Genomic DNA, 23022 nt, shown 5'->3' with positions numbered 1-23022 from the left:
TCGAATCCTCGTCACACCAAATATGCTCAATCTTTAAGCCGTGGGGGCGTTATAATGTGACGGTCAGTCCCACTATTCGTTGTTAAAAGAGTAGCCCACCAAGAGTTGGCGGTGGGTGGTGATGACTAGCTGCCTTCCCTCGTGTAGCTTTGTGCGAAAGTCAAAACAAATCAAACCACAGCATAGCCCTCAAAAGGACAGCAGTAAGTTCATGAACTTACAACGCTAAAATCTGGGCACAGCAGATAGCCCACTGTGGCTTTAATCTAATATAAATAAACTAACACAGATCAACCACTTAGTATCATTACCAGCATGCTATGCTACCGTTCTCAACAAACTGACAGAACTGTCACGGTTATAACGCTCTAACATCTGAAACTACAATGCTTGTTCAGTAGCATATCGTGACTCGAACTTTTGACCAATAAATGTGCATCTCCTTGTGCTAACTACCAAGCTATGCCCATGGTCTCTACTTTCTCTAACGTTAACTTATTGCTAGCCCTATATAGATATATAGTAGTGTTTTTGTCAAACTATTTCGCAGCTGAGCTATTCACTTAGAAATTTTGAAAAGTGATAATTTCATAAGATATTAGAGAAATTAAAAAGAAGTTATAAAAATAAATCCAATTTAAATGTCCTAGGTAGTTATGTTGGTTTTTGCATCTTTTTACAACTATGGTTTTAACTAAAGTGGAACCAAAAAGTACAATCTATGATTAACATTTTTCTGCACAATTCTAAAATTTAATAAACCGTTATTTCACTTTTTATTTTAAAACCACCAGATGTCACTCCATCCCTCCCTTTGTGGTTAAACTGTACAATTCTCATCTTATAACGCTAACATTTTGGGCACGTGGCTTGCAGAGTGCAGATTCATTACTGTTTAGCTCTATGTTAAACCAAACAAGTAATGAACAGATTTCAAATTTTAATAATGCCCGTTCTTCTTGTCGTTTTTTTATTATTATAAGATTTATTATGAGGATTGTTCCCCAGTGACACTAGGGTATGTGCGCTGACTTATAACGCTGGAAACCTAGTTCCGATACCCGTCGTGGGTAGAGCACAGGTAGCCCATTGTATAGCTTTGTGTTTATCTTCAAACTACTTATAAGGATTTTTATATAATATTACATTTAATATTATTATAAATTTCTCGTTCCGAGCCAAAACTACTAATCAGTATAGTTTAGTAGTAAATTAATGCAGTATTCGTTGGGTTGTTGTCATTGACACACTCTATCTTAATTAAACAGGTTTGAAAGGACATTAGCGTTTGAGGACAGACAAAAGCCTTCTATAATTATTACTTGTAGTAGTGTGAGGACAGACAAAAGCCTTCTGTAATTATTACTTGTAGTAGTCTTTGTCCATCGTCTGTATTGATACCACTTTGAATTAATTGCAATACGAGTAACCTAGATTCACGCTAAAATAGTTAAAAACATAGACTAAAAATTGTGTCTTATAGTACTTAGAATTACATTTTTTTTTACTCTGAAGTACCAAAATAGGGCAACCAATGAGTCACTTAGAGTTGTAGAATATACTCATTACTTTCAAAGTGTTCTATTCTATTCTATTCTGTAGTGTTTTACGTTCGTCCAGCTTATTCCTCTTACAGTTTTAGAGCTAGCAGGACCAAAACTGGCGGGTGAGCTCGGGTTTCCTGGAAGATTTCTTTAAACTATATGGTGTAACCCCGAAAGGTTATCAAGGTATCAAGGAAATCTAAAAGTAAGTTTTTCAAGTTACTGAACCTAAACGTAAACAATGGCTACAGGGAAGGCAGCTAGTCATCACCACCCACCGCCAACTCTTGGGCTACTCTTTTACCAACGAATAGTGGGACTGACCGTAACATTATAACCCCCCACGGCTGGGAGGGCGAGTATGTTTGACACGACTCGGGCGCGAACCCGCGCCCCTCAGATTACGAAACGCACGCCTTAACGCGCTAGGCCATGCCAGGCCCTTTTAATGACAGTTCACTGTGAGCGAATTAACTTCGAGTTGATATCAAAACAGCTCACATAACGAGAAGCTAGCCATCTCTCTCTGATCAAAACCTGAGTTTTTCACAGTCGAGGTTGTACAATGTCTTCGTAGAAATACTACCGTCCAAAGTTATTCTACTAAAGTTAAACGGTTTATAATGTTCGAAATATACATACGTTCCTTCTGTAATTTCCCGAATAATAAGCGTGTATCGCAGCAATAGCTTCGGAAGATTATATTATACAAACTGTAGCAAACTAACAATATATACTGTCTCTTCGAGTTGCTCTGGTTACCTTTTCTAAGCTTCAAGCAAGAGTTTTTAGAAATTACTGCTTAGGCAACAATACTAATGATACTCTGGTGCATTCGTAAAACAAATTATTAACTCTTACATTCGAGAATATTTTGCACATTTAGTGAATAGATGGGTATTTTAAAATACACATTTAATAATATAAATTATAAACATTTCTAAATATATGCATATATTGAGCTGAAACAAACATCAATATTAAATAAATATATAATAGTAAATCTGTTTGTTTTGTTTTAAAATTTCGCGCAAAGCTACACGAGGGCTATCTGCGCTAACCGTCCTTAAGTTAGCAGTGTAAGACTAGAGAGAAGGCAGCTAGTCATCATCACCCACTGCCAACTCTTGAGCTACTCTTTACCAACGAATATAACATTATAACGCCCCACAGCTGAAAAGGCGAGCATGTTTGGTGCGACGAGGATTCGAACCCGCAACCCTCAGATTACGAGTCGAACGCCTTAACCCACCTGGCGACGCCGGGCCGATAAATCTGTTATTGAGATAATTCCAACTAGTTATTACCTCAGTCACCTTTGACGGATAATATGTTTTCATTTCTTTTTATGTGTATTTGTCAAGAAGATTTCTCGAAAACGGCTAAATAGTTTTCACGAAAAGTTGGTACACGTTCATACTATGACTCAACGTAGATGTGACTAATTTTTGGGGGTCAAAGTCACTAAAAATCCCCTCTGGTAACATGGGGAACGATTTTTCACACTAATTTGCTCTCTAACTCAGTCAAAATTTGGTGGACACACATAGAATATTATTTTTCGTTGTCCTACCTAAAATAATTCGTATCGTTGATAACGAAGGACGTACTGGCACACATTTTCGTATTTTTTGAGAGCTGAATATGATCAATGATGTAAAGCGGAGATTTTGAATCTAACTGTATACCCCCTCTAGTTGTTATTGTTATAACGATTCCTGTACGCCTCTTTGTTACCTTATTTTTCAGTAAATGATATACATTCTATACTTAGTTTTGGAGCTAGATAAAGGATAAAAATGTTAATCAAATCTTCAAATACTGAAATTTAAATAATCAGCAAACTTACTATAAACATTATGATTTATTTCAACAAATAACAAAAATAAATATATTTTGAAAACTAAAATTGCATAAAAACATTTCAACAACATACCCCTATGATATTTGAACGTAACCAACTCTTCGACAGGTTAGATTTAAATTTGAATAACTTTAAAGATTTTTGATAGCTTAACATTAATTTAACACCCGATGTCGGTATAAAACAAATCTCAAGACAACCAGGACCATTATTATTTGTCTTTTTTTCTTTCTTTTAAGATAAGACAGCACAAGAAAAATACCTGAATTACTGAATTGGCACTGATTCCTAGTTGCACGTAGTAACACTAAATATTTTTTAAAAGCATTCTTTCACGTGAATTATAAAATTACTTCTAGAGAACTCTGAGTAAATGGATTTCAATATTTTGTGTTTTTAAATTTTAATATTTATTTTATTAACAACGTTAATAGTTTTCGTATAAGATGTTTTAGTCTTAAGTCACCAGAGGCCGACTGTGTCGGACAGTATAATTGTCTCAGCTGTTATTGTGTTGAAATTTTGAAAAGAACGAACAGAGGGTTAAATAATATTGACTAGTAATGTGTTGTACAGTACAATAACGCATTGTGACTTCATATTTTTTATGTAAAACGTGAGGTAAGTATCTGTATGGATGTTAATGTTACTTTTGTCGTAAGTTATTCCAAACTTGTATGCTAAAGTTTATAACTTAGTACTAGTGGTCGTATTACTATTAGTAAATTTGTTATGAAGTATTACTTATAAATGTCCATAATAATTACGATAGTGATACTAATCCTTATAATTCATTCATTTTACTCGGTAATTAGTTTAATTTAGTTGATAGGATGGCCTACGTGTGCCAAATGTCCCGTTATGTAATTTTAAGAGAATTGATTCTATTGATATATCATTGTTTTCCATACGTAATGGTAGGACTGCAGAAAATAAATTTAGATTTGGGCAGCATGGGACCCATCTCCAGTTAAGACTGTTATTTTCCTAATAGGATAGTTGGCCTATGGAATGTGTTGCCTTCAGAAGCGGGTGATGCAGTAAAGAAAATTTAAGGGAAAGCTAGGTAAATATTAAATTAAAAGGGCTGGCTTTGAGGTTTTGTTTACTTTGGTGGATAGGAAAATCTACGTTGAACAACAAGTTCCTAGTTGTCTTACGATGTTATATTTTATGTTAATTTGTGTCTTTAGATTACTTATTAGATTCTGTGGCCTTTGAAAGTCCCATGAATTGTTACCATTTTTAGTGTTTATGAAGTTAACTTACAAATACTTTCTCACCACGTTCATGAAAAAAATCATATATAAATAAATAGATCAGCTTCATTGCTAAGATATATTCAGACCTAAATTGGATGGCATAACAAGTAATTATTCTTTCTCATGGGAATGAATAGAGTATAGAATTTACAGGGACTGAGTGCAAAACATTTTAAAGAAATCTGACAAAAAACAACTATTTGTTAGATATGTTGTGTTTTTGTAAATAGTCCAGTATTTTATAATTATTTTTTTGAAGGAAGAATCATGTAGGTACCAATAGCTGGTCTCTGTCTTCATGAAAATGAAGTGTGCATAAACATGTTTACAAACAGCTAAACAACTTTTGCACTCAAAACAATTTACGATAATGATGCAAACATGTTAATAGTCCCAAATTTTCAGAACTTAATTTATTTAACAGATAAGTAGCTGTATTTTTGTTAAAAGATAGCTGAGAAAAATTGAAAAACTCATTATGAAACGTGGGAAGTGTATTTGAATGTGCATTTGCTAAATGTTGCTTCATTCTCAATGTTTTGCTGTTACCAGTATAATCTAAATTATAGAACATTTGAAGTGTGTTAAATATATCCAGTCAAGTCTTTTTACTACAGAATTGTGAACAAATATATATTATGTAAAACAGATAGAGTAAGGTACAAAACAAAAGCTTTTCTGCAAGCTTTTTATTGAAGTTTCCACTGTTTCCAATATGTATTATATATGTGTAATGTATTCAGAATAGCATGAAACCTAGTGTTCAATTATAAGCTTGCTATTTGCATTTTAAAGCATAATCTGATACTCAACCTTTCAATAATAAAAATGAATTGGTGTATTAACTGCTGTCATATCAAATAGTCAGACTTAACACCAAGTATTGCAAGGTTGTAAAGGCTATATAGCCCAATAGGTTTATTTTTTCCACAAAAAATAAATGAATGTTTCTTCACATCCATCTGTCTATTCAAAATGTTGTAAATATTAAACAGCATATTTTATATCATTGGGCAAACAATCACAAGTTTATAGCCTTTGAAAAAGTACAAGTCTAGGTTTGGGCTTTTCACATCTTACTATTTCTGATATTTTAGCTTGCATTTCTGATTATTTCACATTAATAATTGTTGTCAATCAAATGTTAAGTAGAACTTCAGTTAATTTGGGAATTTTTTCACTTTTCTCTCTCTCTCTCTCATATAATCTCGTAAATAGAGTAATGGCTTTTGAGTGATTATTAAAATTATGTCATATAACAATTCTAGAAATTTCTTCCAGTTTGGCTGTTATAATTAGTATATTAATATGGGCAGAAATTTTATTTTTACTGTAGTGGGAGAAGATGAAAATATTTACAAAATATCTATAACAGATTTTAAGATTTTCCCTCTCATCAAATTTTAAATTGTCAAAGAAAATAAGTGAATCAGAATGTTAAGATATTTAATTAACTGTATAATATTTGTAACTGTAAATTATTCTTACAAAGTGTCAAGTTTTTTATTTGCAATGTGAATAAGGTTTTAGACCCCTAAACATTGTCACATGAATAATGTGCATTTTGAGAAACCTGTAATCACTTGTGATTGACTTGCAAAGTTTTTGAGAAATTTTCCCCAAGAAAAGAGAACTGAAAGTACAGTGTCATTAAAGGAAATGTTCAGGCTTTCTTGTTTCTGTTATGGTTAGTAACTTAAGACTGATTTGACAAATGTAGATCAAATTAATACAAAAACAAACTTAAAGTTTTTCTTAAGGTGTGACTGATATGAAAAACAAAGAGATCTACATGTACACTACCCAAGATAATAAAAAACATACAAGTGGCAGTACAACTTGTTTATTGCTGACTCATAATCTGAAGGTTGCAGGTTCATGCCCTTTCAGTCATTGGGGCATTATAATGTTACAGTCAATCCCACTGTTCATTGGTAAAGGATTAGATCAAAAGTCGATGGTGGGTTGCGTTGCTTAGCTGCCTTCCTTCTAGTCTGCTACTGCTGAATTAATGAGGACTTGCTCAGATAGCTTGGAGTGAAAATCAAATCAAACCAGAATTTGCTTTTGCTGTTATATCTAACTATAGTAAATAAACTCATGGACCTAAATATCAGTTTTTAGTTGTATTCATTTTATAAATACATGGCTTCTTTCTTTTGACTGGTGTAACTTTATGGTGGAATAAGGAACTGGTTTCAAGAAAATAATGAAATTGTTGTACGAAGGTCATCTCATATGTCAAGTAACATAATAAAATGGTTAGATAAACTGGATTAACAAAGCAATGATAAAAAAGTAGGAACTGAATGCCATATGCTGTTAAATTTTTTTTGTACAGTATCATCAAAACAGAGTAAAGAGTTATTTAATATTCAGCCATGTTTCTTAGTACAAGCACAGCAAAACACACAATAGCTTTTATTATGTAAAATAAATATAAAATGAAATATTGGTATATATACACACACACACACACACACACACACACAGGGTGGCCCGTAAGTCCCTACCCATTTATATATTTTATGTATCCAGTGTATCTGTGTGCTGTCCCTCATTCTCGCTGCATAATATTATGTCACAATATGCTCTTCAAGTGTAAATGGGCTAACATCAGCCATATTTCTCTGAAAAAAAAAGAAAAATTTATAATGCATGCATAATTGAATATAACATAATAACATATGGATGGGTAGGGACTTTTGGGCCATCCTGTATATAACAAACCTGTTGGGATGTTTTGATGCCCTATGTAATTGTAGATGAGAAACTTTTTGCTTTACCAATCTACTACAACGTCTTCGTAATGATCATTAAATGAAAACTTGTTAAGTCAACAATCTTTGAACTTTACTATCTGTCATATCAAGCTGTAGAGTTTTGTGGTAGTTCCAAACAAGGACAATAAATTGTTTTGTTCTTTATACTTTGATTGTTCATAATTTTTCTTTGTTAACCTTGTCAAGTGCCTAACATCATCTCTGGTGAAGTCCTGGACTATAAATCTGAAAAGGAGCATAACAGGGGGTGCTACCCTCTTCTTGGTGAAGGAGCTAGGTGGGTTTGACACAAAATTGATGGAACTTCATCTAATATAACCTGTAGGCACATATACTTTAATATTTAGGAAATGAACCCTCGTTAGTAGTAATCACTGATTGTCAGTCACAGGGGTTACATTTTGAGAAAGCTCAACTCCAGAAAGTCCATACCAACAGAAGACCTATCTAGATGTAGCAACTTGTAGTTAACACTCAGACTTTTATTCATTTGTGTTTTTTTGCACAAGTGCTTGAATTAATATGGTGTCTACTCTGATACCGCTTCAGTGACTGATACACTTCCTTGTAGTTCGTTTTCATTTCTTCTTTTCTGTAATCTTCATTTTCCACTTCTGTTTTTCTCTATAAAAACATAACTGAGGTAAATGATATTGATTATATTGGGATTTCTGTTTGTAATCTTGGATTTAATCAAACTTTTATCCTGACTATAAGAAAGCCGTGCCTTTATTCTCACTAAATAAGCTTGGTTAACAAGATGCATATATATCTGATATATTACAAATACAGTAGTAGAAAAGCACTGATATATAACCACTAACTTCCTCGTTGTAAGAACAGCCATGCAATTTCAGTTCGAAAAATTGCAGAAGATTTAAACTGTTTGTTGCTTTACAGTATTTAAGGCCCCTCCTTAATATGTTATTGTCATTTCCGTCAAGAGAAATGGTACAGTTTACCGATTGGATACTTCAGATGTGAACATAATTTGTGTGTGAAATAAATGAATGTAAGTCAACATAACTTTACGTTTGGTTTTGTCAGTTTTAGTAAAATGTATTTCTCATCTACCAGTCATTGATAAAGGCAAACTATAAATACAAAAGCTTAAAACTGAAGATTACCCAAGATTTTGTCTGTACTAACACGGTTATTTTACTGTATCTTTAGTGAGACTTGCAAATTTTCCTAACTACTTGTGTACCCACTTTCTTGTACTGGTGGTTATGAGGTCCCTAAAAACGTATCACACACAAACAAATTTAAACTCAAAGACAATCAGTTTGCAGTTAATCCTGTTAGTTACTGCAGGGTGTCTCTCAGTTTTGTGGTTAACACTTAACATAAAGTGTGTGACAGATAAAAACATAAAATTACTCAATGCAATGTAATGTTTGTGGGCCCCACTGAATGGTATAAAATCAAGTTACTAATTTTAGGGTTAAAACATAAGTACCAATAATTTCAATGAACTTTCTAGAAATGTGGTTGAAGATAAATGTGTTGAAACCTATCAACCCATCTTCCACTTCTGGTTTTGAACCAGATGACAACTAACTGAAGTGTAGTTTTGCTTGAACTATACAAAACATTTGATCTTTGTACTTCTAAAGTGATTCATTTACCTGTAACTAAGCCTGAACATTATTTTACCAAAGTTTATGGGATCTAAATTTGACAATTCGATTTCTGACTGACTGCATTTAAAGTGCAATTTTATAAAGCCATTGTTGATTTAATGCAGGATTTCTTCCTTCAACCAGAAATGGTTTGGTGGTAGGTACCATATATTAAAAGAATAAATAAAAATCCAGGATCTGTCCAGTTTTGAAGAAACTTGTACATATTAGTTTCCAAATGAGACAAAAATTGACCAAGTTATAAATGACTACATCATCAGTAGAAAGTCCACAGTTAATGGCAGTACCTATTATGTTACCAACAGGTATGCTGTGTCAACCTTCTTCTTTTATGTCATTGCATTTGTGTTTCAACTGGAGCCCAATAGGTCTTCACTAGATAACTCCAAGCGACATTGATCATGACTAGAACTTTGCTATTCTTTGCCACATTTTCATCAGTCACCTCAATTATCTGCATGTGCAAGGTTCCAAATGTTGACATGCAACCCGTGCAACTATTATGGATACAGTCTCAACAAACTCTCCGGCAGCCATTGTTTGAGGTCAAAACCACCTATCAATCTCAAACATGCTATAGTAGTACTCAAAAACAGTTTCGATGCTGACGAGACCAGTAGTGATCGTAGGAATATTCTGCCAGATCAGAAGATGAAGAACAAGGTCTTTAATGTTAAATAGCCAATGAATAAAGTTTGCTTAATTAAGCTTAAGAATCAGGAAGGATATGGTTAATTCTTGTGTAACTATTGCAGATAAGGTGGTGCACTCACACCAAATCACTGCATCTCTTTGACTGCTCATAACTCCTAACTGAAATATGTTACCACCATATAGATTGCTCATATGAATGCAGCAGTTCTGAAAATTTCCAACGATGTATACAACAACTCCAACAAACTATTACTAGAATTCTTTAGTCTTCATCCTGCCACATGAAAGCTACTTATCCCAGATAAAGAGATCCTGTATTGAAGTATTGCTAACATGCTATGTTAAGATCCATCATATTGCACTGAAACTGGGGCCTGAAGGAAGCAGTAAGGCATGACCACTTTTTTCAAGGGATGTTTAGCTGCCATTATATAATAAAACTTGCTTCTTTAATTATATGCGTTACGTTGTGTGGGGGGAATTGCAGTATTTGTAATTAAAATGCCTCAGGGGTCAGCCTCACAACATTAAATATTCATTCCAAACCTCTTGGGGAACATTCCCCCCCTCCCAGATTCTTCCTTGAAATGACATACCCCACTTGCCAGTATCTTTTTGCACATCATGTGTCATATTGTTTGGCTGGGGTAATGGTCCAGTCACCCTAAAATTGCTTCCTGTGACAATGAAACTATGCAGCACCAACATGTGTTTGAATGCATGTGCTGTATTTTTAAGCATTTATACTTGCATGTTGAAACTTTGTTTTGTGTTTAACACACATTTTTAAAAAAAAATCCTTAGTTTTATACGAATTTTTCAGTGTAAGTAAACATTTAATTTCAATAAAACCTGCCTAATATGAAATATTAGTCAAGAAATATCAGTGTTATGCTTTTCAGGCCCAGCATGACCATGTAATTAGGGAGCCCGACTCGTAATCTGAGGATCGCGGGTTCGAATCCCCGTTATACCAACCATGCTTACCATTTCAGCTGTGGGAACGTTATAAATAACGGTCAATCCCACTATCCGTTGGTAAGAGTAACCCAAAATTTGAGGGTAGATAGTGATAGTTAGCTGCCTTCCCTCTAGTCTTACACTGCCAAATTATGGACGGCTAGCGATGATAGTTCTCGTGTAGTTTTGCGCGAAATTCAGGACAAACAAACAGTTAATCTCTTTGATCTTTCCATTTTAATACAAAATGTTAGAATGGCTGTTGTTATGGTTACTAGCCACGATTGCTACCACCTGTCACACTAAACGAAAATTAACGAATGGTAGTAATTCTGTTTTAAATGTCCGATATTGTAGGTTGTCGCTGTGTTCGTGTAATCTTAAATAAACTTTACTTTTGGCTGCAGTTGTGCGCATACATACATATAAACTGATGTAGAGTTATTTATTTTCATTTTTTCTTCATATAAATCATAATGTTTTTATTTTAATTTAAAACGACGAAAGCATGTATCTCGTGAGACCTCGTATAACGCCCTTTCTATTTGGACACCTTTCTATTTGTTATAAATCGACTCTTCTTGTCGCCTCAAGGTAAACGACTGGTGACCACTGGTTAGCCTTGTGGTTCATCTTCAAGGTAGGGTGTTATTTTGGGAGTGGTCTCACAGATTCATTGCTAAAATACCGAACGGAAAAGATAGCAGTTCGAGTCTCGAGATCCAATTTTGGTGAGTGCGTTGTGGGAGGAAATCAAAAGCAGAATCTTTGTAAACTCTGCATATATAGTTTGAGTTTCTCCAGGAGATGTTTAACGTTGAATATAGCTGAATCGACGTTTTAATAACTTCAATATACGAACAAAAGAGAAACGTGGCGTTTATTCCTCGCTTCGAGCGAGCGAATTATTACGTAATTAACCTTGTATTCTCGTTTCAAAACTTGTAAATAGATGTACCATTTATAAGGAAAAAACTGTTTAAAATTAATGAGTTTTTTGTTGTTGTTTCTTTAACAGAAAAGCACGTTTTAAATTTATATTTAACATGATGAGAGGTCAGGTTTAAAAAAACGAAGTAGCCCAACTTGACACAAATTCAACCATGTTGTAATTGCCAAAACTGAATGTTAATTATGTCTCTTAATATGCATGTGTATATGTGTAATCATATTTACGGTTTATAAAATATTTTTTTATTGTTACGGAGTTCAAAACAATCAGAACTGTTTTTGGTTTAGTTCAATTTTCTCTTTCTTTCAAACTGGAATTATCGTAGTTTCCAAACGTACAACTCCATCTTTAATTTTCCTCTCTCACACACATACGCACAGAGAGGGGGGGGAGCTACTTATAAGGACACTTGTAAACAATTCATCTGCTTCCGCACCGATCACGTGCCTTTTCAGCCGTGAGGACGTTAAAAATATTATGGTCAGTGTTGTTATTCGTTTGTAAGGAGTAACTCAAGAATTAGTGGCGAATACTCTTGACCTCTGGTCAGCAGTTGAAAATTAAAGACAGTGATATTTAGCTCTTATAGCATAGACGTGAGCACAAAATATAAATGGCGGTTAGTATTTGAATGTAACACGTAGCAACACGTGCATTTTTATCAAAATGTACACAAACCGTACTTGGTTTTATTTGGACATTTATAAAATCCGTTTTAGAAGTACAATAGCCCCAAACCTTCAGGGCAACATGTTACAAGATACGTTTTGAAAACTCTCAACTTTCGTACAGTTTTTAGCAGATCGGGCAAACGTTATTGAAGAAAATAAAACCAAAGGTCAGTTAGAGGTGTTTTGTTTTTCAAAATCTGCTGCTGTACAGATTGATGGTCTGGACGTTTTTATACCAGAACTTCTTGTTACTTCATGTTCACTCTTTTCAATATTATTCCTTTTAATTTTTTTTTAACCCTCGTGCAAATTTACAACAAAAAATGTGAGCGAAATAGTTTGGTATAGAACGAAATCATGAGGGGGCGCTTTCAGTTTTTGCATACAGTTATCTTTATATAGAAGACCGAACAATATTGCCGTTCCTTTTTGTTCTGCCCCCAAGTGGCTCAACAGTATGTTTGCTGACTCACACCGCTAGAAACCAGGTTTCGATACCCATGGTGGTCAGAGCACATGTAGGTCAATGTGTAGCTTTGTGCTTCTGGTAATTTCAATAGGCAGTTGAAGTTCATTGAAGTTTTCACACCTACAATTTTTACTCAATTTAACGTTCTATTGGAACTACATGGCGGTCTACCTTGTTGTGTTCTCAGTATCCCATACTAGTAATTATAATAATACGAGCTATTAATTGTTTTAGTTTGCATGAATGCAAGCAGTAATTCTAAAATTTATGAAATTATTACTAGATGTTCGTGTTTAGAAGACTTCTCAAACACGCAGCGGGAGACGGTACACAGCTGTTCCTTTGTATCGACTAGGCACAAGTAATGTTTTTGCAGTGAGTTTTTGTTTTATTCAAATTTAACGACATTGCATTCACCGATTTTTCCCGGTTTTACGGTTCCGTTTCGAAATCTTGTGATAACACCTGAATTCGAGTTTAGAATGACGCGATGGTATGGAATAATTTATTTAGCCAAAAGATACAAAATTTACTATACAAATTCATCTTTAATATTAACAACAGATGGCGCTAGTGACTTGTTTTCTTATGTAGAATGTTAAAGATCAACATGACAGTTCACGTAGTGACGTAATGTTTCCTATTTTAAAGATTTATTAGAATTATTTTAATTTTTCTCTAAACTGTATAACTTGTAATGTAACGCTTTCGCACAGGTTGTGTTTTTTATTTGTAAATAGTTTTAATATCTCGTATTGTAATAGGAATATTCATAATATTGAATAAAACCATTTTACCAAATGTACACTCATTTCGTACCTTCTGTTAATTTTGCTTAAATAGTGTAATATTATACATATGCCAGCATTCATATACAACTACCTTCTACGTCTGTTCTTTTCTAATACTTATTTCCGACAGCAGATAGCCCGATGTGGCTTTGTTATAAGAAAAACACGCACTTATTTCCGACAGCAGATAGCCCGATGTGGCTTTGTTATAAGAAAAACACGCACTTATTTCCGACAGCAGATAGCCCGATGTGGCTTTGTTATAAGAAAAACACGCAGTTATTTCCGACAGCAGATAGCCCGATATGGCTTTTTTTTTATAAGAAAAACACGCACTTATTTCCGACAGCAGATAGCCCGATGTGGCTTTGTTATAAGAAAAACACGCAGTTATGTCCGACAGCAGATAGCCAGATGTGGCTTTGTTATAAGAAAAACACGCACTTATTTCCGACAGCAGATATTGATGTGGCTTTGTTATAAGAAAAACACGCACTTATTTCCGACAGCAGATAGCCGATGTGGCTTTGTTATAAGAAAAACGCACTTATTTCCGACAGCAGATCGCCAGATGTGGCTTTGTTATAAGAAAAACCGCACTTATTTCCGACAGCAGATAGCCTGATGTGGCTTTGTTATAAGAAAAACACGCACTTATTTCCGACAGCAGCTTGATGTGGCTTTGTTATAAGAAAAACACGCACTTATTTCCGACAGCAGATAGCCCGATGTGGCTTTGTTATAAGAAAAACACGCACTTATTTCCGACAGCAGATAGCCCGATGTGGCTTTGTTATAAGAAAAACACGCACTTATTTCCGACAGCAGATAGCCGATGTGGCTTTGTTATAAGAAAAACGCACTTATTTCCGACAGCAGATAGCCCGATGTGGCTTTTTTTATAAGAAAAACACGCACTTATTTCCGACAACAGATAGCCCGATATGGCTTTTTTTTTTATAAGAAAAACACGCACTTATTTCCGACAGCAGATAGCCCGATGTGGCTTTGTTATAATAAAAACACGCACTTATTTCCGACAAAAGAGTGCCCGATATGGCTTTTTTTTTTATAAGAAAAACACGCACTTATTTCCGACAGCAGATAGCCCGATGTGGCTTTGTTATAAGAAAAACACGCACTTATTTCCGACAGCAGATAGCCCGATGTGGCTTTGTTATAAGAAAACACGCACTTATTTCCGACAGCAGATATTGATGTGGCTTTGTTATAAGAAAACACGCACTTATTTCCGACAGCAGATATTGATGTGGCTTTGTTATAAGAAAAACACGCACTTATTTCCGACAGCAGATAGCCTGATGTGGCTTTTTTTTATAAGAAAACACGCACTTATTTCCGACAACAGATAGCCGATGATGGCTTTTTTTATATAAGAAAACACGCACTTATTTCCGACCCAGATAGCCGATGTGGCTTTGTTATAAGAAAACACGCACTTATTTCCGACAGCAGATTGATGTGGCTTTGTTATAAGAAAAAACACCTTATTTCCGACAGCAGATAGCCCGATGTGGCTTTGTTATAAGAAAAACACGCACTTATTTCCGACAGCAGATAGCCCGATGTGGCTTTGTTATAAGAAAAACACGCACTTATTTCCGACAGCAGATAGCCCGATGTGGCTTTTTTATAAGAAAAACACGCACTTATTTCCGACAACAGATAGCCCGATATGGCTTTTTTTATAAGAAAAACACGCACTTATTTCCGACAGCAGATAGCCCGATGTGGCTTTGTTATAAGAAAAACACGCACTTATTTCCGACAGTGCCCACCGCTAGTACAGCGGTATGTCTCCGGATTTACAACGCTAAAATCAGGGGTTCAATTCCCCTCGGTGGCTCAGCAGATAGCCCGATGTGACTTTGCTGTAAGAAAAACACGCACTTATTTCCGAAGTTACTGGTTGACAACATTTTCCCTTTAATTTCAGCCCCACAGTCAGTGATGATAATTAAAGTGGATAAAAACGTAAGGTGCTGTGTTCAGGAACAGACTGGTAACATTTATATAGAAATAGACGTCGTAACTAACTTGTTTAAACGTTCCTTTAAAACTGAATTTACTGTGAACGCTATCATTATTGTAAGGGGTAATGTACAGGGTGGCCCGTAAGTCCCTACCCATCCATATATCTTATGTAGCCAGTGTATCTGTGTGCTGTCCCTCACTCACGCTGCATAATATTATGTGACGCCATGTTCGGCGAGATATTTTCCTCAACATTAGCAAGGGTTGTTGTTCCAAATGCCGCGGTAACAAATGCCTTCAACTCATCATTAGTATATCATAATAACATGTGGATGGGTAGGGACTTACGGGCCACCCTGTAGTTGGAGCTTTAAAAAAATGGATAAAGAAAATGCCTCTGATTTTCTTTGTACTGTATTTTGAAGGCAGAAGGACGAGTGAACACAAGTTTACAATTTGAATACGATAGGCTTAACTCCAGGTAAGACAGTTTTATTTTGTTAAATGGGGGTAGTTAGCTTATTGAACGAGGAACTATCCCCAATATCGAAGATCACCAGTTTGAAGGAGTAAATAAGATAATTGATTATTTCCTGGGAGAAACGGGTGAATTTTTAAATTATTTTTCTCGAGGGCGACTTTGAATGATTAAATGAACCCAGTTCCATAGATTATGTTAATTTCATCAGTGGTATGGGCTTTCAGGTTTGTGACATTGTGGATACGGAATTGAACAATTGTATCAAAACGATGCAACCTTAATTCATATCGTGAAATAAACTGTGTGTGTATTATTAATTTATCGGGGGGAAGGGATAAATGAACAGAAACTTAAGTTGCAGTAATGTGTTTATTTCAATCATTGTTTTATGTGACTTCAATATCTCTTGTGCCAAATTTTGAAATAATGGGACAGTGGTAAGTTTACGGACTTAAAATGCAGGTTCGATTCCCTGTGGTGAACACAGCAGCAGCACAATGTGGCTTTTTTTCCAAACCAACCAAGCAAAATTCTGATATAATTTTAAATATGTGTTTATAAATTCGTGCAGTATTAAAGTGTTGAAATTCCATGGTTGTTTTATTCGTTCTTTTCAAACCGAATATTTCATGTTATTCTAACTTGCAATAAGAAAAAGAATTGACGCATCTAACGTTATTAACATTTATCATGTGTTCGATTGTTTTAACTTAAACAAAACAATAAGTAAAGGCCCGGCATGGCCAGTTGGGTTAAGGCGTTCTACTCGTAATCTGATGGTCGCGGGTTCGAATCTCCGTTGCATCAAACATGCTCGCCTTTTCAGTCGTGGGGGCATTATAATGTTACGCTCAATCCCACTATTCATTGGTAAAATGGTAACCCAAGAGTTGGTGGTGGGTGGTGATGACTAGCTGCCTTCCCTCTAGTCTTACACTGCTAAATTACGGACGGCTAGCACAGATATCCTTTTAGTAGCTTTGCGCGAAATTAAAAAAAAAAAAATATCATAACTAAGCATGAATCTAAAGGCCCAATGTTCATGTTTTGTCACCGGGGAAAAAAATAAAAAATGAAGTAATCGTGACACGCACTTTGGGGACATAGATGCGTTGTAACGATGACACGAAAAGCCCAACATATGGGGCTAGGTACTGTTGATTACAGTGGAGCGCCGTTAAGCCTCGGTATTTGGGGGGTCAACCTGCTTAACCGCGGCTTAAACCTTTGTGACTGAAAAGCTGAAGTCGCCAACAGCTCTGCCGAGGAGCCTCATCCGGGCCATTGCGTGATCATTATATCGGATTATCGAATTAAAAATAATACTTTAATTATTGATCACTTTTTTCACGGATTTACCGCGGATTAACTTTAATGTATGGAGAGGTGTGATTCGGTAACAATGGCGGCCTCCATAAAGCTGACATAGAGAGTGGATAAGGTAGATTAACGGTCGATTTCTATTGTAATATATTTTATTTATTTCCCAAATTAAAGCAAATCCTTTTTAAATATCCCCTTGAAGTTATAAAGCCAGGATTAAATTCGTAAGCCGCGTTTTTACACGTTCTTAAATTAGCAGTGAGTCGCGATAATCCTCGCTCACATCGCTCACAAGACTTGCTACAGCGGCTTAAGCGATTTCGCGGTTTACTGGTCCGCGGATTAATGGCGTTCCACTGCAGTTAGCTGCCTTTGCTGATGTTTATTGGCTTAAAATTTGGTGGTGGAAAGAGCACATAGTCCTGAGTAGCTTTTTACGTGAATCCCAACAAAAAATAAACACCTGAGACGTTTCACGTTTGCTTTCGGTAGTAATCACTGAAAACTTTGCCCCCCCCCCTCTCAGCGGGTTTTGATACCCAGAATAGGCAGAGTACAGATAGCCCATTGTGCAGCTTCGCACTTAACTACAAACCGAGAAGACATTCTGTTATGACTGTTACTTGGAATAGTAAACATTTGACATGACATTTGTAGCATTTGATTGTTTCTAAATTTTGGTATTAAACAGATGCGATGTTGCCTGCGCTAGTCGTCCCTAATTTTGAAATCTAGATAGAGGGCAAGCAACCAACTATAGTACTTACCGTCAACTGTTTGGCTACTCTTCAGCAACGAATAGTGACGTTGATCGTCACATTATAACCCCCCAAAATGCTCGAAGGGTTGAGCGTATTCAGCCGCGGGATTCCAATCCCTCATATTGAGGGCCGAGCGAGCTAGCCGTCAGAACGTTTTGTAACTAACATTTCTTGGTTAGAGACAGAGAATTCGTCTGGATGTTATTTTAGATTTAAAATAATTAAATAGTTTTGTTGTTTTGGCTCTCGTTTCATATTATGAATAAAACAAGTGTTTGATACGTCGCCGGTTAATTACTTGTTATTTTTCAATTATTTGTGTGCGTGAATAATGAATAAATGTTTGTTTGTGTGTGTGTTTTTTTTTCTTATAACAAAGCCACAGTGGGCTATCTGCTGAGTCCAGAGGGGATCGAACCCCTGATTTTAACGTTGTAAATCCGTAGACTTACCGCTATACCAGCGTGGGACTAGCATGAACAGGCGAAGCCACGAGAATAAAAGGCCTGGCCTGACTGTTATGGCGCTCAACTCGCAATCTGAGGGTCGCAGGTTTAAATACCCCTCACACCAGTAACTTCACCATTTTAGGTGTGGGGATGTTTTATGAATAGAGTCCCTCTATTCGTTGGTAGAATAGTAGCCCATTAGTTGGCGGTGGGTAATATTGACTAGCTGTCTTTCCTCTAGTTTATCACTACTAAAGTAAGGACCGACTATCTTAGATAACCTTTGTGTAGCTTTGCGTAAAATTCAAATAAAACGCATCTTCACACCTCCAGTTTCAAGACATTTATTTCATTTGTGTCGGAGTAAAGATGAAATACCTACCTTATGTCCACCAAAAAATGTGTCTCGGCTACGGTACTGCCCCCTGCTTATTCCTGTTTGGAATCGTTACGTGTATGTAATTGATGGCTATACGTTATTTATCTTAGTCACATATATGTCAGGTCGAGTTCTATTTTTCTGTGTTTGAGGTTAATTCGATGCCCCAGTGGACGTTCGTTGTTCTCCGCGACATGTGGGTGAAGATTTCAGCTGAGGACACGGCCTGTACAAGTTCCGCGTGTCATTACAACCGTTTAATCGGAACTCGAATGAACTTTTTCTGGTACATGCGCCTAGAAAGTTATGTAGGCTGAGTCCTGACTGTTTTGAGTTGTGTCTTGAGTACGGTGGACTTACCTGATTGGTTAGTCCGTCTTAGATCTCGCCAATCGTAGAGGAGGTTACCGGAACTGGTTAATCGAGCTGCTTGCGGAGGATAGGGGTAGTGTGGGACACTCGTGTGGGACGGGGCGCAACAATTCGACTCGCACTAGTCAAATCTCGCATTGTTACAACGCTCTGTAATTGCTAGGAATGACCATACAAACTCACCGTTGCCCATGTACAAGCCCGTGTGTAAAATATTATTTGGTGCTAAAACTGTGTAGAAGACTCATAGGTAAGGTGATGTTACAAACAGTGCTACTGAGTTATTCACTATTCATTTAATCACTTTGTATACGTTTAAATTGCATATTATATATCAAATATTTAATATTTATTGTATGTCAAATGTTAGATTTAACTTCACTCTCATCCTACCCGACTAAAAAAAAAAAAAAACTCTGTCAATTGCATTTACGACTGTCAAACACGTTTCTTAGTTGGCGAAGAAAGTGTTGTCATAAAGTACAGCAGTAACTTTGCGTTCATATCTGTTTATATTACATATGTGTATGTTTTATCTGTTTATATAAACACGTATGTTTCTTGTTCCATCGAGTCTGTCCATATAACAATTGTCGCACTTTGTTTTAAACCAGCTCAATTTAATCTCGTTTAATACATTTCTCATTTAGATTTAATTAGATTAAATTAGATTTAATTAATTAATTACACATAAAAAGGGTTTTAACAGCGACACCTTTTTATTTTTTTTTTTGCCGAAGGAAAAATTAATTATTAATTTACTCTCTTTTTTTTTTAATTGTAAATTGCGGGTTTAAGATAATGTATGTGAATAGGTAAACATATCTTAATGTGAATAGGTAAAAATATCTTAATGTGAATAGGTAAACATATCTTAATGTGAATAGGTAAACATATCTTAATGTGAATAGGTAAACATATCTTAATGTGAATAGGTAAACATATCTTAATGTGAATAGGTAAACATATCTTAAGTAAAAATAGGTAAAAATATCTTAAGTATAAGTGATTATTTATGAATTAAGAACAAAATCACAACTGAACGTGTAACAAATGTTTTAACTTTGCTGGTTACATCCATATAAAATAAGATTTCACTAATAGCCTCCAGTGGAACAGCGGAATTTCTTCGGACTCGCATCGCGAGAAACCGGGTTTCGATACCCGTAGTGGGCAGAACACAGATAGCTCATTGTGTAGCTTTGTACATAATTCCAAACAAACGATCATATAAAATAAGCCCTTTCTTATATAATTGTAGGTGCAGAAAGGGTTTCTTTAGCGTATGCGCGCGCGCACACACACGCGCCCTGATTGTTTTTAAATGAGTAAGAGAGAGTTAAATGACAAGATGTAATACACAGGTATACATCAAACTTCTATGTGTTGTCGTAAATAAATAAATAAATAATATATATCAAAACGCTTAATGTTTTATTATTGACCCCACCCTAATCGCTCCCCAGCACAACCCCATAAATCATTAGTACGTCTGGAAGGCGTACTAAGCAGAGACCTTGTGATAAATTAAAGTTCTGTGTATCATTTACAACATATAAAGTTATTCGCGAACCTTTTTTGTTTATTTGTTTATATGGGCGGGATGATGTGATAGTTAATCCCAAATTCGTTGGTGATGAGTAGACTCACAGTTGATGTTGACCAGCCGCCATACCTATAGGTAGTCAGTCTATCACTACATAAGTGCTAGCTACCTTTGCGAGTAATTATTTTTAAAATCTCTCTCTTCTTGCACGTGCACATACATAGCCGTACATATTGATACAGTTCGAAAACTAGTCTCATAACGTATTCACTTCTGATTTTATTTTTTTGTTATATGGTTTGGTTTGGTTTCTATAAAAAAACAAAAAAAACGAACGAACTATTTTTACTAAATGGTTTGTTATGACGGGTAGACTGATAGGTTTACCGATAGATTGATGACATGGTTTAGTTGATTTAAAACTTTTCTAACACTTTTCGAAAGAATCGTTCATTTCGTTAGTGGTTTGGTTTGTTTTGAAATTCGCGCAAAGCCACACGAGGGCTAGCCGTCCCTAATTTAGCAGTGTAAGACCAGAGGGAAGGCGACTAGTTATCACCATCCACCTCCAAATCTTATGCTATTCTTTTACCAACGAATAGTGGGATTGAGCGTACCATTATAACGCCCCCACGGCTAAAAGGGCGAGCATGTTTGGTGCGACCGGGATTCGAACCCGCGACCCTCGGATTACGAGTCGAGTGCATTAATCACTTGACATTGCCGGGTCTCTTTGTTAGTGAAACAAAAATGAAATACTCAGTGAGATACTAATCTAGCCTTGGCTATCAAATCGACAGTTTCAGTAGTAAGTTAATCACGTGAGGATTTTGTGGTTACTACTTTTTTTATAAATAAACGCCCCCAAGTGTATAACTTCTCTCAGCATGGAGTCGCTTATCCCTCTCTTGAAACGTTTTTTTTTTTTTTTGGAGGGGTTAACACCTGATAACATCATTTCATCAAACTTTATCTCCTAGTTTCTATCAAGATAAGGAGTTATAGATTCTTATGTGATTTGAAGTTTTTTTGGTCTCTCTCTGTCTTTTTATTGTTATTATTACTATTATTGTCATATGGGAAGATGTGTTAAAATGTTAAATTTTGTTGGTTGTCATTTTGATAAGATTCGTAAAGGTTATAATTAGACGCGCTAATAAGTAAGCTACATGCACGTGTTCAAACGCTTCACCACGACATTGCTAACGTTATATTTGACAGTTTTAATACTCAGGGGAAAAAAAAAAAAAAAAAAAAGTGTAAGGTGTGGTGTGGTAGCTGTAGTGCCCGGACCGTGAATCCGAGAATTCATTGTTCTCGTCTCGTTGCCTTTAAAATATGCTTTGAGTTTTTGGGGCTGTGTGGTTATTAAATCCTGCTATTCGATAGGGCAAAATAGTATAAAATTAGATGGTGAATGCTAGTTACTAGCTCTTTCATTTCAGTCTGTCGGTTTCAGATGAAGGGCGACTAGGCACTGATAACCCTTCAATAGATTTGTGTGAACTTTCTGGACCAGTGGTTCTTAACCTCTGTCATCGTCTTACTCCCTGAGACTCTTCAGGGTATTACCGTGACCCCTATAATAATTTTTGTAATGGTGAACTTTGCGTAAAGGTAGAATAAAACAAAACTATAAATGACCTTGAGAAATGCTACAAGTGCTAACTAAACAAATGCAAAATCCATGGAATTACTGAACATCATACAAATCCTACTTATTCACTCAGTGTGGGGTCCGGCATGGCCATGCGTGTTAAGGCGTGCGACTCGTAATCTGAGGGTCGCGGGTTTACATCCCCTTCGCGCCAAACATGCTCGCCTTTTCAGCCGTTGGGGCGTTATAATGTTACGTTCAATCCCACTATTCGTTGGTAAAAGAGTAGCCCAAGAGTTGGCGGTGGGTGGTGATGACTAGCTGCCTTCCCTCTAGTCTTACACTGCTAAATTAGGGACCAGAATTAGGGCTAGCACAGATAGCCCTCGAGTTGCTTTGTGCGAAATTCAAAAAACAAACAAACAAACAATCACTCAGTGTGAGGGTTGATATAATATATATATAAGAAAATATACTAAATACGATGGAAACTTTGATATTTAAATTTTAAGTTTGATGTCTTAAT

The 23022-nt window shown here is 35.8% G+C and overlaps 1 protein-coding gene across 6 annotated transcripts in view; it reads left to right on the top strand.

Moving 5' to 3' along the window:
- The first annotated feature begins 3887 nt into the window (after positions 1–3887).
- LOC143224805 (protein roadkill-like) overlaps positions 3888–23022 on the top strand; it is an 87407-nt gene continuing 68272 nt past the window's right edge. For 2 of the 6 annotated variants that reach the window (XM_076453127.1, XM_076453119.1), the window contains exon 1: positions 3888–4029. The gene's annotated coding sequence lies outside the window, so the exon portion shown is untranslated. Of the gene's footprint in view, positions 4030–13085; positions 13178–19426; positions 19604–23022 lie in introns of those variants that run through there. The other 4 variants (XM_076453128.1, XM_076453121.1, XM_076453126.1 and 1 more) reach the window with 4 other exon arrangements.

This window comes from Tachypleus tridentatus, chromosome 9, assembly GCF_004210375.1.
Source record: "Tachypleus tridentatus isolate NWPU-2018 chromosome 9, ASM421037v1, whole genome shotgun sequence".
Classification (NCBI taxonomy): Eukaryota; Metazoa; Arthropoda; class Merostomata; order Xiphosura; family Limulidae; genus Tachypleus; species Tachypleus tridentatus.
This window is presented reverse-complemented; position numbering and strand designations above follow the sequence as displayed.